Below are 7,696 nucleotides of genomic sequence, written 5' to 3'. Positions count from 1 at the left end.
CTAAGTGTTATTGTGAGTATGGTTAGTTCATAATATTTGTTGAAACCTGAATGCTGGCTTTTCATGTTTACAACAACAAGAGCAAACAGAGTTTGTAAAAGTTTTTCTTTATCACTTTCAGTTTATCAACTGAATTGCTTGAGGACAAGCAAAGTTTTAAGCTTGGGGGAGTTGATACGTCTCCAATGTATCTACTTTTCCAAACACTTTTGCCCTTGTTTTGGACTCTAACTTGCATGATTTGAATGAATCTAACCTGGACTGACGTTGTTTTCAGCAGAACTGCCATGATGTTGTTTTATGTGTAGAAAAGAAAAGTTCTCGGAATGTCCTGGAAATCCACGGAGGCACTTTTTGGAAAATATAAAAAATATTGGCGAAAGAATCAAGACCAGGGGGCCCACACCCTGTCCACGAGACAGGGGGGCGCGCCCCCTCCCCCTGGGCGTGCCCCCCTATCTCGTGGGCCCCCTGGACCTCCACCGACCTCAACTCCAACTCCATACATTCACGTTCGGGGAGAAAAAAATCGGAGAGAAAGTTTCATCACGTTTTACGACACGGAGCCGCTGCCGAGCCCTAATCTGTCTCGGGAGGGCTGATCTGGAGTCCGTTCGGGGCTTCGAAGAGGGGGATTCATCGTCGTCGTCATCATCAACCATCCTCCATCACCAATTTCATGATGCTCACCGTTGTGCGTGAGTAATTCCATCATAGGCTTGCTGGACGGTGATGGGTTGGATGAGATTTACCATGTAATCAAGTTAGTTTTGTTAGGGTTTGATCCCTAGTATCCACTATGTTCTGGGATTGATGTTGCTATGACTTTGCTATGCTTAATGCTTGTCACTAGGGCCCGAGTGCCATGATTTCAGATCTGAACCTATTATGTTTTCATGAATATATGTGTGTTCTTGATCCTATCTTGCAAGTCTATAGTCACCTATTATGTGTTATGATCCGACAACCCCGAAGTGACAATAATCGGGATACTTCTCGGTGATGACCGTAGTTTGAGGAGTTCATGTATTCACTATATGCTAATGCTTTGTTCCGGTTCTCTATTAAAAGGAGGCCTTAATATCCCTTAGTTTCCACTAGGACCCCGCTGCCACAGCAGGGTAGGACAAAAGATGTTATGCAAGTTCTTTTCCATAAGCACATATGACTATTTACGGAATACATGCCTACATTATATTGATGAACTGGAGCTAGTTCTGTGTCACCCTATGTTATAGCTATTACATGAGGAATTGCATCCGGCATAATTATCCATCACTGATCCATTGCCTACGAGCTTTTCACATACTGTTCTTCGCTTATTTACTTTTCCGTTGCTACTGTTATAACTACTACAAAAACCCAAAAACTATTATCTTTACTTTTGCCACTGTTACCTTTATTGTGATACTACTTTGCTACTAAATACTTTGCTACAGATACTAAGTTATCCAGGTGTGGTTGAATTGACAACTCAACTGCTAATACTCAAGAATATTCTTTGGCTCCCCCTGTGTCGAATCAATAAATTTGGGTTGAATATTTTACCCTCGAAAGCTGTTGCGATCCCCTACACTTGTGGGTTATCAGGGGATGCCCATGGCACCCCAAGATATTCAAGAATAGCCAAAAGCCTAAGCTTGGGGATGCCCCAGGAAGGCATCCCCTCTTTCGTCTTCGTTCATTGGTAACTTTACTTGGAGCTATATTTTTATTCGCCACATGATATGTGTTTTGCTTGGAGCGTCGTGTATTATATTAGTCTTTGCTTTTTAGTTTACCACAATCATCCTTGTTGTACACACCTTTTGGGAGAAGCCTACTTGATTAGAATTTGCTAGAATACTCTATGTGCTTCACTTATATCTTTTGAGCTTGATAGTTTTTGCTCTAGTGCTTCACTTATATCTTTTAGAGCACGATGGTGACTTATTTTTTGTAGAAATTTCTAGTCTCTCATGCTTCACTTATATTATTTTGAGAGTCTTTTAGAACAGCATGGTATTTGCTATGGTTATAAAATTGGTCCTAGAATGGTAGGCATCCAAGTTGGGTATAATAAAAACTATCATAGGAAGTGAATTGGATGCTATGATCAATTTGATACTTGATAATTGTTTTGAGATATGGAGGTAGTGATATTAAAGTCATGCTAGTTGGGTGATTATGAATTTAAAGAATGCTTGTGTTAAAGTTAGCAAGTCTCGTAGCATGCACGTATGGTTAAAGTTGTGTAACAAATTTGAAACATGAAGTGTACCTGGCTTGTGCATCCTTATGAGTGGCGGTCAGGGACGAGCGATGGTCTTTTCCTACCAATCTATCCACCTAGGAGCATGCGCGTAGTGCTTGATTTTTGATGACTTCTAAATATTTGCAATAAGTATATGAGTTCTTTTGACTAATGTTGAGTCCATGGATTATACGCACTTTTACCTTTCCACCATTGCTAGCCTCTTCGGTACCGTGCATTGCCCTTTCTCACCTTGAGAGTTGGTGCAAACTTCGTCGGTGCATCCAAACCCCGTGATACGATACGCTCTATCACACATAAACCTCCTTATATCTTCCTCAAAATAACCACCATACCTACCTATTATGGCATTTCCATAGCCATTCCGAGATATATTGCCATGCAACTTTCCATCGTTCCGTTCATCATCATCATTACATACTTTACTTTTGTCATATTGCCATTACATGATCATGTAGTTAACATCGTATTTGTGGCAAAGCCACCATGCATTATTTTTCATACCAGTCACTCTTGATTCATTGCACCATCCTGGTACACCGCCGGAGGCATTCATATAGAGTCATATCTTGTTCTAGTTTCGAGTTGTAATTCATATGTTGTAATCAATGAAAGTGTGATGATCATCATTATTAGAGCATTTCCCAAAAAGAAAAAAGCCAAAAGAAAAAAAGAAAGGCCCAAAAAAAAGAAAAAAAAGAAAAAAAAGTAAATAAATAAAAAGGGCAATGTTACTATCTCCTTTTCCACACTTGTGCTTCAAAGTAGCACCTTGTTCTTCATGTAGTGAGTCTCATATATTGTGCTTCAAAGTAGCACCATGTTTTTCATATAGTGAGTCTCATAGGTTGTCTTTTTCATACTAGTGGGAATTTTTCATTATAGAACTTGGCTTGTATATTCCTACGATGGGCTTCCTCAAATGCCCTAGGTCTTCGTGAGCAAGCAAGTTGGATGCACACCCACTAGTTTTCTTTTGTTGAGCATTCATTTATAGCTCTAGTGCATCCGTTGCATGGCAATCCCTACTCCTCATGTTGACATCAATTGATGGGCATCTCCATAGCCCGTTGATTATCCTCATCAATGTGAGACTTTTTTTGTCTTCTCCACACAATCCCCATCATCATATTCTATTCCACCCATAGTGCTATATCCATGGCTCACGCTCATGTATTGCGTGAAGGTCGAAAAAGTTTGAGATCATTTAAGAATGAAACAATTGCTTGGCTTGTCATTGGGGGTATAGAAGTTGGGAACATCTTTGTGTGACGAAAATGAAGCATAGCCTAACTATATGATTTTGTAGGGATAACTTTCTTTTGCCATGTTATTTTGAGAAGACATGATTACTTTGATTAGTATGCTTGAAGTGTTACTATTTCTTTTATCAATATGAACTTTTATTTTGAATCACTTTAGATCTGAACATTCATGCCACAATAAAGAAAATTACATTGAGAATTATGCTAGGTAGCATTCCACATCAAAAATTCTATTTTTATCATTTACCTACTCGAGGACGAGCAGGAATTAAGCTTGGGGATGCTTGATACGTCTCCAACGTATCTATAATTTTTGATTGTTCCATGCTATTATATTACCCCTTTTGGTTGTTTATGGGCTTTATTTTACACATTTATACCATTTTTGGGACTAACCTGCTAACCAGAGGCCTAGCCCGTATTGCTGTTTTTTTTGCCTATTTTAGTATTTCGAAGAAAAGGAATATCAAACAGAGTCCAAACGGAATGAAACCTTCGGGAGCGTGATTTTTGGAACGAACGTAATCCAGAGGACTTGGAGTGCAAGTCAAGAAGCAGCTGAGGCGGCCACAAGAGGGGAGGGCGCGCCCACCCCTACAGGGCGCGCCCCCTATCTAGTGGGCCCCTCTGGCGGCCACCGACGTACTTCTTCCTCCTATATAAGCCTACGTGTCCCAAAAACATCCAGGGAGCCAACAAAACACAATTTCCACCGCCGTAACCTTCTGTATCCACGAGATCCCATCTTGGAGCCTTCGTCGACGCTCCGCCGGAGGGGGAATCGACCACGGAGGGCTTCTACATCAACACCATAGCCCCTCCGATGAGTTGTGAGTAGTTTACCACAGACCTTCGGGTCCATAGTTATTAGCTAGATGGCTTCTTCTCTCTTTTTATGATCAAGTTTATCTATGAGAAATATTTGAATCTCCTCTGAATTCTTTTATGTATGATTGAGTTATCTTTGCAAGTCTCTTCGAATTATCAGTTTGGTTTGGCCTACTAGATTCATCTTTCTTGCCATGGGAGAAGTGCTTAGCTTTGGGTTCAATCTTGCGGTGTCCTTACCCAGTGACAGAAAGGGTTGCAAGGCACGTATTGTATTGTTGCCATCGAGGATAAAAAGATGGGTTTTATATCATATTGCATGAGTTTATCCCTCTACATCATGTCATCTTGCTTAATGCGTTACTCTGTTCTTTATGAACTTAATACTCTAGATGCAGGCAGGAGTCGGTCGATGTGTGGATTAATAGTAGTAGATGCAGGCAGGAGTCGGTCTACTTGTTGCGGACGTGATGCCTATATACATGATCATGCCTAGATAATCTCATAATTATTCGCTTTTCTATCAATTGCTCGAAGTAGTTTATTCACCCACCGTAATACTTATGCTATCTTGAGAGAAGCGTCTAGTGAAACCTATGGCCCCCGGGTCTATCTTTTATCATATTTGTTTTCAATCTACTTTTATTTGCATATTTATTTTTTGCATCTATATTATAAAATACCAAAAATATATTTATCTTATCATACTATCTCTATTAGATCTCACTTTCGCAAGTGGCCATGAAGGGATTGACAACCCCTTTATTGCGTTGGTTGCGAGTTTTTTGTTTGTTTGTGTAGGTGCGTGGGACTTTTGAGGAGCCTCCTACTGGATTGATACCTTGGTTCTCAAAAACTAAGGGAAATACTTACGCTACTATTGCTGCATCACCCTTTCCTCTTCAAGGAAAACCAACGCAAGCTCAAGACATAGCAAGCCGCATCTTGATCTTCCGGGATTTCAACTTGTTCTTTAGGTGCTTCGAAATCATGGGGTTGGGCCACCATTACTCGTATCCTCGACAATCATATTGTGCAGAATAACACAACATGTTATCAGCTGCCACAAAGTTTCTGATTCCCGCATCATTTTAGCGCTCTGCACAATTCCCCTGCGAGCTTGAAGCACACCAAATGTCGTCTCCACATCCTTCCTAGCTGCTTCCTGCGTTGTTGCAAAGTGGTCTTTGTTCATTACCACGCGGCTCAGATATGGTCTTCACAAATGCCGCCCACTGAGGATAGATACCATCGGCGAGATAGTACCCCACGTTGCAATCTCAGCCGTTGACAGTGTAGTTGCACGGCGGTGATTCCCCATTGCAAAGCCTCCTGAACACTGGAGATCGTTGAAGCACGTTGATGTCGTTGTGAGAACCTGACATTCCAAAGAAAGCATGCCAAATCCATAAGTCATGTGATGCCTCCACTTAAAGAAATATGCCCTAGAGGCAATAATAAAGTTATTATTTATTTCCTTATTTCATGATAAATTTTTATTATTCATGCTAGAATTGTATTAACCGGAAACTTAGTACATGTGTGAATACACAGACAAACAAAGTGTCACTAGTATGCCTCTACTTGACTAGATCGTTGAATCAAAGATGGTTAAGTTTCCTAGCCATAGACATGAGTTGTCATTTGATTAACAGGATCACATCATTAGAGAATGATGTGATTGACTTGACCCATTCCGTTAGCTTAGCACTTGATCGTTTAGTATGTTGCTATTGCTTTCTTCATGACTTATACATGTTCCTATGACTATGAGATTATGCAACTCCCGTTTACCGGAGGAACACTTTGTGTGCTACCAAATGTCACAATGTAACTGGGTGATTATAAATGTGCTCTACAGGAGTCTCCGAAGGTACTTGTTGAGTTGGCGTATTTCAAGATTAGGCTTTGTCACTCCGATTGTTAGAGAGGTATCTCTGGGCCCTCTCGGTAATGCACATCACTATAAGCCTTGCAAGCAATGTGACTAATGAGTTAGTTGCGGGATGATGCATTACATAATGAGTAAATAAACTTGCCGTTAACGAGATTTAACTAGGTATTGAGATGCCGACGATCGAATCTCGAGCAAGTAACATACCGATGACAAAGGGAACGACGTATGTTGTTATGCGGTTTGACCGAAAGTGTTGTGGAACATTGCAGAAAATAAAAAATTTCTATGCTTCAGCAAGATCAATCTATGGAGTCATCTAACAACGAGAGAGAGGATAGCATCTACATACCCTTGTAGATCGCGAGCGGAAGCGTTCAAGAGAACGGGGTTGAGGGAGTCGTACTCGTCGTGATCCAAATCACCGATGATCCTAGTGCCGAACGGACAGCACCTCTGTGTTCAACACACGTACGGTTGGGGAAGACGTCTCCTCCTTCTTGATCCAGCAAGGGGAAGGGAGAGGTTGATGGAGATCCAGTAGCACGACGGCGTGGTGGTGGATGCAGCAGCGATCTCGGCAGGTGTCGTGGAATTGTCACGGCACATGTCCTTAGTGTCAGGACTTAGTCACGAGGCCAACACATCTATGTGGTAGCTTGAGAGGGGTTGATCGGGACGAGAGACGCAACACGCAAGACAAGGATTTAGACAGCTTCAGGCCCCGGGAAACATCATCCGGTTGTTGGGTAACGTAGCAGAAATTCAAAATTTTCCTACGTGTCACCAAGATCTATCTATGGAGAGACCAGCAACGAGTAGAAAGAGAGTGCATCTACATACCCTTGTAGATCGCTAAGCGGAAGCGTTCAAGTGAACGGGGTTGAAGGAGTCGTTCTCGTCGTGATTCAAATCACTGATGATCAAGTGCCGAACGCACGGCACCTCCGCGTTCAACACACGTACAGCCCGGTGACGTCTCCCACGCCTTGATCCAGCAAGGAGAGAGGGAGAGGTTGAGGAAGACTCCATCCAGCAGCAGCACAACGGCGTGGTGGTGGTGGAGGAGCGTGGCAATCCTGCAGGGCTTCGCCAAGCACCACGGGAGAAGAGGAGTACTTGGGAGAGGGGGAGGGCTGCGCCAGAACTTCGTCTATAGCTCCCATGCGCCTCCCCACTATATATAGGGGTGGAGGGGCTGGTTTCTTGCCCTCCAAGTCCATTGGGGCGTTGGCCAAGGTGGGAGGAAAGAAATCTCATTATTTCCTTCCCCACCGATTGTTATCCCCCCTTTTTAGGGATCTTGATCTTATCCCTTCGGGATATGATCTTATTCCTTCTAAGGGGGGATCTTGGTGCGCCTTGACCAGGGGTGTGGGGCCTTGCCCCCACTACCCACGTCCATGTGGGTCCCCCCATGCAGGTGGGCCCCACTCCGGAACCTTCTAGAACCTT

Source organism: Triticum dicoccoides, chromosome 6B, assembly GCF_002162155.2.
Source record: "Triticum dicoccoides isolate Atlit2015 ecotype Zavitan chromosome 6B, WEW_v2.0, whole genome shotgun sequence".
NCBI classification, from domain to species: domain Eukaryota; kingdom Viridiplantae; phylum Streptophyta; class Magnoliopsida; order Poales; family Poaceae; genus Triticum; species Triticum dicoccoides.
The sequence above is the reverse complement of the archived record's forward strand: the minus strand, read 5'-3'. Positions refer to the sequence as shown.